The sequence below is a fragment of the Rhinolophus ferrumequinum genome, chromosome 20 (assembly GCF_004115265.2).
Source record: "Rhinolophus ferrumequinum isolate MPI-CBG mRhiFer1 chromosome 20, mRhiFer1_v1.p, whole genome shotgun sequence".
Classification (NCBI taxonomy): Eukaryota; Metazoa; Chordata; class Mammalia; order Chiroptera; family Rhinolophidae; genus Rhinolophus; species Rhinolophus ferrumequinum.
The window spans coordinates 30,309,535-30,320,826 of NC_046303.1; positions in this window are offsets into that span (position 1 = coordinate 30,309,535).

The window sequence follows — 11,292 nt, forward strand, 5'->3', positions numbered from 1 at the left end:
CAAAGAGTCTTCCCTCTTTGGGGACTTGTCTCTGACCCTTCTTTGTTGCAATCTCTACCTTAGCTCTTTTCACTGTGTTATAACACTTCATTTATTTACCTGCATCTTTCCTAATATTATAGTCTTCTTGAGGGCTGGGACTTGCTCGTCTCTGTATTTCCAGTGCTTGGAACATGGTTGTGATGCTGCTAAAATGTCTGTTGGTTGAATGAATGAAAGAAACAAGAGTAAATGAATGAATGGACAATCTTCTAAGAAGAATTTCTGACAAGGTAACAATGAATGCGAATTTGGGCTTAAACTAAATATGTCTCATCTGATTTTATCTTTGCTGTGACTAATATGTCCACCTCGCAAGCCTTCTTTTAAAAATCCAGTGAATACATTTAGAGCTGATTCCGTCCCTGCCTAGGCTCTTAGGTTTATTGTTTGGAACAAAAAACAGAGACGTGGAAATACTGGGGCTCCAGATAGTCTGTTGTAATTATTTTGCTCATAGCCTTTTCTTTTCTTTTCTTTTCTTTTCTTTTCTTTTCTTTTCTTTTCTTTTCTTTTCTTTTCTTTTCTTTTCTTTCTCTCGCTCTCTCTCTCTCTCTCTCTTTTTTTTTTTTTTTTTTTTTTGTCTAAGGGAAAGCATTTAGGTGTGGAGGTTTGGGGGAGTATTAATATATAGTTATTATGCTATCCCCAAAACCTTTTCTTCTGTGTATTGAATCTTAAAGCCAGGTTGTTATTTGGGGGGAGGAGGAGGTATAGATCCCAAAATAACAGTAGAAACAACGATTACTCTTCAAGGAGACTATAAATTTAACTCTCTTTTATACATTTTTCAGTGATCAATACAAAAAAAGCAAAGTAATGTATGTTAATCTTTACCAGATGTACTTTATGTATCCCCTTACATTGGAAGCCTAGCAGGAGTAGAATGTCACAACAGACATTTACTGAAATACCTGGGGAAATGTAACAAAAAGTGTTAGAGGAAAATGGTCTTTCAGCTAAATTACCTAATATATTTGCTAATGGTATCTGATTTAAAAGCCATAAAAATACCAAGTTAAAAGCACATTAGAAGATGTGTTATATTTATAAGTGTTTGTCACCTTGGCAACAAAAGCTATATTCCAATTCTAACACTAGCTATGATGGGCCAAGACCTTTTAAAATTGGTAAATACTTCTTTATGGCAATGATCTGCTTTCAGCTACTGAATGTTCTAACTAGAAAAGGCAAGTTCTTCATTGCATAGTAAATTTTTTGCTAGGTTTCTAGTATGGGTAAGCTTTTTTTTTCTATTAGTAACTATGGTTTATTCTTAACAAGAAAAACAATGCGTTTTCAAATAAAGCATAGGTGTTAATTACTCCCTTTGCATTCAGAAATGCAGATCTAATAGGCTGAAGATTCCTAAAGGTAGGGTTTACTTATCAACCTTACACTACAATTTATCAACCATAGTACTGACCTTTGTTCATAGATGAAATACCACAGTTGCATACTATGACAATGACCTTATACGACACAAATTCATCCTAAGCACCCAGGTGGAATTTGTCTAGTTTAATAGGGATCATACAGAAGGAAAGTTTTCGCATACTTTTATTTCCCAAGTGAGCTGCATAAAGACTAAAATTCTGCTTCCTACTATGGCATTTAGTAAACATGGATGATTTGGTGATGGAAACCCATGACCTAAAAGGTGGATTTCAGGGGCACTTGAAAGAGGTTTGGACTTGGACTCTTACTATTTTCCTTCATTTTTAAGCTCCAATCTGATTTTCCAAATCCTATTTAAAAAATGTGGGTTATGTGCCAGTCAAAGATTATAATTCTAAGAATCTAACTAGATTCCCATGTGGTTGAACCAATTTTCAGAAGTAAACCATGGAAAAGGTCTGGGTAAACACACATTCTCTGTGGGCTGTGGCCGTTCACTGGGAGCCTAGACAAGTTGTCTCTGCAGCCAGCTTGGGAAAACCCAAGCCCCAGCTCGTGATTTGTAATCATGCTCAGCAGGTTCTCAGATAGATGGGCCTTGAGAAGGGATTAAAAAGGGACCATCACCCCCAAGTAACTTTCTCTAACACATGTCCCTCTTCTATCCATAAGAAATTAATAAAAATTCCCCACCATATCAGCCCATACTAAATATTGCCAGGAAGTATGTCATTCCTTTTATTTTGTAAGAAACAAGGTCTTCTTAGTGAACATAATAAATAAGATTCAGTCTATGAGACAGAGACATTAATGGAGCACAAAGCGAATGTTCTATAAAAGGACAGGATTAGCCTTCAGCCTAGACTAATAAATCAAGGTAGTAGCTTTGAGTTCAGATATAAATCATGTGAACAAAACTGACAAAATATATTTAAACATAGTTAACTAGATTTACCTTCCACTGACTGAAGGCCAAGAATTACATGGATTGACATGGGTTCTAGTAGTTAAAATGTATTTTTCATTTGATTGATAAATGTAACTCACCTTTTGTGATTGTATTCTGGTTGCATTGCCTTACCACTAAACCCTTTGTTTAACTCCTAACAAATCAATTACTAAACCATAATTTGTTGGCCAAAAAAAAAAAAAAAAAAAAAAAATTAAATAGCCTAGATGGAAAATTATAATATCTTGTTTAAAAATCATCACATATCATATTATTTAAAGCATTGACTACATAATCTCATCTTACTTTCCAGAAAATACAAGGGAAAGGCTATCTATGGCCTGAATTTCACCAAATATAAAGACACAAGATACTTTCTAATAGCTATCTTAGTTGAGTGAAAAATACAACATGCAACATCAGTCAAATTTCTTCCTAAGGGAATAATGGGCCCAGAGGGAAGAGATTGCTTTTTCTCAACATTATACCCTCTGCATAGTAGGTAAGAAATAAATATTTGTAGAATTGAAAATAAATGTTACATAGATGAACTTCAGTAAGTCTATTTTATGCATTCTACATGATACTCACAAATTAAGGAATGACTGCTTAAACACATAAGCAAAGATGTTAGAGGTAAGAATAAAATAAAATAACATAATCCATGTCCATTTTGTTTATGTGTAGACACATTTGCCTTCTAGACCTGGAAGATGAGTAGAAATTAGGTAAACAGGATGGAGCCACAGCAATACAGCCCAAGGTGGGAAGTGAGAATTAGCAAGGCAGGAAAATTAGGAAGTGAAAGTTGTTGGTTTAAGTGTGTAGGAAATCTGGTTAAGTAGGTAGGGTGGAGCCAGGTGTAGACCAAGGAAATGAACACTTGAGGAATATCAGGCCTTGCACACAGTTTCCCTCGGGTTATTCCTCATAACAAGACCGGTCAGACCCATGAAGTAGGTATGGACTTGGGATGGGAAAGAGTCTCAGAAAGTTGAGAAGCCTGTGAGTAGCTCTGCAAGTATGTAGGTAGCAAAGACGCGACATAATCCAACATTCTTCCCACTACACTTTATTGTATTGAAAACTGAGTAGAGGGATACAGAGACTAATTTACATAGTAGAAAGGGCATGCAAACAAATTAGAGGAAAGTTGAACCTGAATAAACAAATTAAAAGTACAAAAGTTTCCATAGGCCCCCTCACTTCCCTGGGATTTTTCCACGTGTGAAATGAGCAATACTATCCCATAATCATGTTTTTAACTTCAACAGCGTGACCTGATTCATTTTCAGTTACAAATTTCAAAGTAGTACTGCTTAAGACTTTGCTGTTTAGGGTATTGCTATTCATCATTCCAGAAAAAAACCCAGGTCTGACTTGGAAAACATAAAATATTCTGAAGGCGGATCTAGTTATGGGAACTAGACATTGTCTTTTATTGGCAACCTGACAAATATTCTGCTACCTCCTCCCTTTGTGGTTTACATGCTGTTCCGTATATGACACTGGCATCCCATTCAGAAGTTGATTGTTGTGCTTTGGTTTATGTTTCATGAAACAACTGCCCTGAGCCACTTCTAAGAGAGGATAATAATGACAAATTTGAAATTTTCTCCCCAGGAAAGGAGACTGTGGTGAAAACACAAGATGACATTTAAGCAACTGCCATTAAAGGCATTTTAATTTTCTGTTGACAAACATGATTTTCCAAATGATTTACAATGAAGTTTCTGGGCTGACAGCCATTCAGCCCGTCAAGGGCTATGTTTTCTCATTCTACAAAAGTGCTAATGAAATCTTTATTCTTCTGTTGGTTACTCTTCAGTGAGAAGCTTAATGTCTACTTGGGTTCCTGGTTCTCCAGCTTTTGCTCTCACCTTCCTATAGAGTTCTTGGCCCCTATCCCTGAGATCAGGCACTGTCACCAAATCACAAACACTAATGTCAGACTTGAGACATGTATGCTTTAACCTTTCCACTGCATTAATTGATTTCAAGTTTGTTCTTCAAAATGTGTTAAAAATCCACAGAAAATAATCACAGTATTTATATTTTTAAGTAAATATAGTTAAGGTGCTACATTTTATTAAAATAAATGATTAAAGTAGAACAATTTCTTATTGTTATTCATTCTTGAAAAACACAAAAATATAGAAAAATATACATCTGCTTTCCTAAACTTCCTTTCTGGAACACGGAGCTCGTGGGGTAAGGTTGAAAGCCGCAGTCAGTGGCATGGAAATATCATTCGACTATAGACAAACATCACAGTGAAAACGTTAAGGAGCGTTGGCTCCATACTCAGCAGCACATGTACCCCTTTCAATGAAAGGAGCCCAGTTCTTAGGCCTGTGTTCTGCAACCTGGACTTTTATCTTGTTTCAGAGATTCGGTCTCCACCTCAGTCTCCACTAAATTTAGTTAATGTTTTCCTGCCTTGGATGCTGCCTGTCTTTTGAGCTTGTTAGATACCCAGCGTCTCTTAAGAGTGAAGGTCTGTTGTGTGCTTGTTAACTTTTCCTCTCTTGCCGCCTATGACACTCACGGTCTGGAACTCTCCTGTTGCTTAATACCTGCCTGTCTGCTTGTCTGGATTTTTAGTTCTGTTTTCAATATCATTTTGTACAATGCCCTCATTTTTCCAGACAAGAAAATAAAAATGTAAGAAACTTGGGAGATTTGTCCAAGGTCTCAATATCAACTATCGGAACTCAGGCCTACTAATTCTGAGAGACCTGTATGCTATCACATGGCTGGCTAAGGCTAGTAGATGCTTCCTTTTAAGAAATTATTCCCCTTTATCTGCATTTTTAATCTAATATGTCAAGAATTCTTTCAGAAAGTTGTCCCCCAAGTTCTTAAAAATGTTAAATAAAAAGCAAAATACCTTTTCTCGTTCAAAGGTATTAGTCTCGGGAGGTTTTGTTTATATAGCTTTAAGAAACACACTTTTTAAAAGCATGTGCTTGTTTTATCAGTCATTCTGTTTCTAAATTGTTATTGTGATAGACCTTCATTTTATTAAAACGCTCTCTTTTCCCTGAGAGGAAGTTTTGTTATAGTATAAAAAGTGAGGATTTCTTTTTCCATTTCAAATACTTGGTTTTGGCTATTCTGGTTTATGACTGCTAGCTGAGAGCTTGGTCATTTTTATTTCTCAACTTCTATGTCTCACTTTATGATTCTCCTCTCCATCTCACCTATAACAGTCCTTTCATTCCAAGGAAAAGGGTTTTCATCAATTCCCTCCCTCGGCCCTTAAAATATCAATAAAGCCTTTTGATAAGTCTATTACATTTCAAGACATCTTGTATTAAAATACAGACACCCGATAATTTTTTAAAAAATCAATACTATCTTAGTGTTTTAAATGCCTCACATTTATGGGGTCTAGAGATGTTATGTGTTCCACAAGGGTTTTCATTTAATAGAACTTATAGTAAGTAAAGCAATACAGCCCCGTAAGTATGGATCGACTAATAGAAAATGGAAATAACAGACATTACAATGAGACCTAATGTGACGAGAATCTGCGTTGTATTTTATCCCTCTCTCTCCTCCTGCCTACTTCTGGAATGCTGGCAGATCTCCCTTGTGTGGCGCTCACCCCATGCTTTCAGATCTGCTCTACACAACACCTTCTTTTAGTTCTTAACTCTGTGTTCCTGTTATGTCTCAGTCATTTGGATGTGGCTCCGTTGCCATGTGTACAGTACCAGGAAGGACCAGTCTCGGAGGCATCTTTTATCTGACTATACCTCTGTGTCTTTCATGAACTAACTGCAGTCAAGGAGAAGGCCAATCTTTTATGGTGTTTTATTTTTGTATCTCATTTAAGAATGTCTTCCCTACCCAACCCTACTCAGATGTCTTAAAGCTATTCTACTATATTTTCATCTCAAAGTTCTAAAATTTTAAAGTTTTGCCATTCATAGCTACATCACTAAAACGTTTTGAAGTGTGTGTGTGTGTGTTTGTGTGTGTGTGTGTGTGTGTGTGTGTGAATAAAGTGAAGTAGGGCTTTTAATTTTTTCTTCCTATAACTAGTTTTCTCAGCACATCAGAGAAACTAGTCCACTCTTTCCCACTGGTCCTCATTGCCAGCCTAGTGATACTTAAAGTTTCCATATTGTGTAAGTCTCTACCTGGACATTCCATTCTGTTCTGTTGGTTTCCCCAAAGTAACAGTATTACTTTACCTTCTTTATATTTGCTTTAGAATAAGTTGATATCGGGTGAGGCAATTCACCTTATCCTATTCTACTAGTACTTTAAGAGCATCTTAGCTTTTCTTAGTTCTTTATTTTTCCAAATGTATTTTAGAATCAACTTTTCTTTCTTTTTTTTTCAAATTAAAGTTTATTGGGGTGACAATTGTTAGTACAGTTACATAGATTTCAGGTGTACAATTCTGTAATACATTATCTATATCTCACGTTGTGGGTTCACTACCCAGAGTCAGTTCTCTTTCCATCACCATATGTTAGACCCCATTTACCCTCTTCTAGAACCCCTTCTCCCTTACCCTCCGGTAACCCCTAAACTATTGTCTATGTCTATAAGTTTTTGTTCCTTCATTTATTTGTCTTGTTCTTTTGTTGTTTTCAGTTTTATATACCACATATCAGTGAAATCATATGGTTCTCTACTTTTTCTACCTGACTTATTTCGCTTAGCATAATCTCAAGATCCATCCATATTGTCACAAATGATATTATTTCATCTTTTCTTACCGCCGCATAGTATTCCATTGTGTATATATACCACAACTTCTTTATCCATTCATCTATCGAAGGACATTTTTGTTGTTTCCATGTCTTGGCCACCATTAATAAAGCTGCAATGAACATTGGAGCACATGTGTCTTTATGTATAAATGTTTTCAGATTTTTTGGGTAGATACCCAGGATAGGGATTACTGGGTCATATGGTAATTCTATTCGTAATTTTTTGAGGAACCTCCACACTGCCTTCAATAGCGGCTGCACCAGTCTGCGTTCCCACCAACAGTGTATGAGGGTTCCTTTTACTCCAGAGCCTCTCCAACACTTGTTACTATTTGTCTTGTTGATGATGGCCATTCTAACTGGGGTGAGATGATATCTCATTATGGTTTTTATTTGCATTTCTCTGATGATTAGTGATGTTGGGCATTTTTTCATATGTCGATTTGCCATTTGTGTGTCCTCTTTGGAGAAATGTCTCTTCAGGTCCTCAGCCCATTTTTCAATTGGGTTGTTTGTTTTTTTGTTGTTGAGTTGCATGAGTTCCGTATATATTTTGGATATTAGCCCCTTATCGGAGGCACTGTTTGCAAAAATCTTCTCCCATTCAGTTGGTTGCCTCTTTATTTTGTTAATGGTTTCTTTTGCTGTGCATAAGCTTTTAAGTTTGATATAGTCCCATTCATTTATTTTAGCTTTTATTTCCTCTGCCTTTGGAGTCAAATTTATAAAATGCTCTTTGAAGCCAAGATCCGTAAGTTTAGTACCTATGTTTTCTTCTATGCAGTTTATTGTTTCAGGTTTTATGCTTAGGTCTTTGATCCATTTTGAATTAGTTTTGGTACATGGTGACAGATAGCAGTCCAGTTTCATTCTTTTGCATGTGGCTTTCCAATTCTTCCAGCACCATTTATTGAAGAGCCTGTCTTTTCTCTATTATATGTTTTTTGCTTCTTTGTCAAAAATTATCTGTCCATATTTATGTGGATTTATTTCTGGGTTCTCATAGAATCAACTTTTCAATCAGAAAACTGTCTGCTATATTAATATCAGAGAAAAATTATTATAAGGAAATCTCTTTAATTCTTTGTAAAATTTGAATTCCCATGACCCAGCATTTATCTATATCTGGCAAATTTTATAGCTCCTGTATTCTTGATGACAACAGTACATATCTAGTGATGATATAGAAGAAATTCAAGTGCAAAACTAATTTGACTATCCTTGAACTACATTAGTTTTATTTGCATATTTCTACCAGATTGGCTCATGTCATCCTATTCTAGATCATTTTATATTTGTATCAGTTAGGGCTCTATATTAGTCAAGGTTCAATGCTGGAAAGAGAGACCAGGTATTTAAGTATTTGTAAGTAGAAAGAATTCAATGCAGAGAATGAGTACTAACAAAATCATTAGAAGTATAGAAAGATCGGGCTGTAGTCTGGGGGGTGTAGAAGTAACTGTAGAATAATACAGAACTGACTCACCAGCTACTACCACTGAGGCACCATTGGAGCCATGCCTCTGTCAAGAACCTGCTCCCACTGCTGCCATAGCTTCTGGGCACCCAAGAAGCTGTAATGCAAGGATTAGGAGACCAGAGCAAACAGCCACTGCTGCTGCTGCTGCCGCAACCACAACTTCTTCTCATTACCAAGGATACGAGAGAGTGAACCGTGGGACACTGCTGCAGAGAAAATCTCAGATTTTCACAACCATGTTTATCAGCAGAAAGGGCCAAAAAGGGACAGGAAACTGGCCTCTGGCTCACTTCAAACTTATAAAACTTATACTAATGCTTTGAGTTGGTGGAAGGTGAATTATATCCAGAACCCTAGCTGCAAGGGAGTCTGAGAAATGAGGATGTTGGCTTTCAAGCCTCTCCAATTACAATGAGAATGGAATGGAAGCCAACTGATTCCATCCACAGTGTTAAGCATGGTTTATTTGGTTGTGAGCAATGAAAGTTGACTGGCTAACAGAAACAAAAAAAAAAACAATTTATTAGAAAAAGAGAGTGGATAGGAAGGAACATTCAAATCTTAGAAAAGGTGAAAACCAGGGCAGCTTTGAGGATCTAGGTAATGGAACATAGGAACACTATCTCTCTCTTTAGTTTCTTTAGAGCTCTGCCATTGGAAGGCTCAGCTCCCTCTGCTTTATGTCAGGATTCTATCCCTGGTTATCACTGCTTGAGATATGGATTTCTAGGAGAGGGACTCTCATTGTCACAGTTAGGGTAAATTGGCCTTTTCAGTCAGGGTGGTAGTGGTGGGAGGGCATGGTACCCTGACTGCCTTTCCCCAGAAACTCCTACGGTAGAGAAGCAGTAGATGTCCAAAGGAAAGAGTGCTGGGCAGACAAAAGATCTCAATTGTCTTTTCCAGTGCACTGGTCTGATCTTAACATTGCTTCAAAGTCATATATTGCTTGGAATGATTGCATATGCCGCAAAGCTTTTGTAAAACCCTAAAAGTCAAACACATTTGGTTTTGTCAAAGTTATAAACTTGACTATTTTAGTATAGAACTTTCAGTTCTGTAGGTCAGTTTTGCTACATGTTTTAAATATCTCATTTTACAGGTATAGAAAATGAGGTTCTTTGAGAGTATAAAGGATTTCCTTTGCATCATGTCACACAAAGGAATGTAGAACCAGATATGGAGACCAGTCTTCTGGAAATGTTCCTATACATGCATTAATAATTAAAGTGTTCTTTGTCTTTAACTGGCTTTCTTACATAGGAAGTATATTTTGAATCCTCATCCATATATAGCACTTATGCACAGCACATTTCAGAGAGCAACCTGACTTACACCTACCTGTGTTATCTGATGTTTGCATCTCTAAGGCCTCTGAGCTGTCACAATGACAATGTGATTTAAAATTAATGACAAATGGAAATTCACAGGCCCCCAAGAAAAGAAACTTTCTCCCACACTGCTCAGAAAAAACTGTGCCAATATACTGGAAAGAAAGTTGCTGCCAATGTGGTATTGTGACCCACAACAGAATATGTTCCCCAAATTCACAACGCTATTAGCAAGAATCTTTCAAAATAAATTCTAATGAAACTCCCAGAACTTGAAGGATTGAGACTGTTACCAATGAGTTACTTATTTGCTTGGCCATGAGGTGTGGAAGATCTGAAAGAAGTTATTTTCTAGGTCTCTCTCACTCTCACTCCTCCTTCCCCTTTGCCCCTTGTGATGACAGAGTTACTGCTTACAGTTCTTTCCTCTCCCCAGGGTCTCCTATTTCCCTGGCCCTCTAATACCCAGGCCATGTGATTTCCTTTGACCAATGGGATGTTTCCATCTGCCATGGGCACTTAGGCTTGAAGTATGTTGGTGCAGTGAAGCTTCCTCTCTCTTGGGCCTCTGCCTGTGCCATGAGAAACACATGGCTCAGCTAGCCAGCTAATGTGAGGAAGGTGGGGAGGAGAGCCTCCTGGCTGCTTCTTGAAGAGAGATGCCCAGGTGATCCCAGCCACGAGAGGGCAACTGACCTCCCCCACAGTTTGCACGTGCTTGAGCAAGCCTAGCAGAGATCAGCAGAATTGACCCACCATTGTGATAAATCCGTGCTTGTGGTTGTATGCTACTGAGTTTTGTGATTGTTTGTTATGACAGCAGTGGCAAATGGAGTCACTCCTTTTAATTCCCTCACTCCTCTCCCTCCCTCTCTCTTTCTCTTTTTGTCTTTCTCGGTCTTCCTCATCCTTGAGAAGTCTTCCTCCTTAGCTGGTGTTGGTCCCTTAGGTATATCAACTGTCTTCTTGATAGTTACATAAATCCCAGGTAATCTGCTTTTGAAGTTTATCACAAGAAACGGAGAGGAGTCTATATAAAAGGATTTGAGCAGGCAATTCTTTTAGCAATGCTTCTTCTCTAACAGACATTTCTGAAACATTTTTATTTTGTAGTTGTGTATGTTACTATGATTGTGAGTAATTTTCACTATAATGCCATGTATGACCAATTGAGGCATATAGTAAAGATGGTATTGAGGGTAACTCTCACTTGTAAGATATTCATTATCCCATATCATGGGATTTTCCAGGAGATAATCAATAGTGAGAGGAATCTCAAAAAACCCAACACCCCACATGCAATATATAGCATCTTTTCTGCCCCTTGATCTCTTATTTATTCTTTCCTTTTTTCCCCCTACGCTC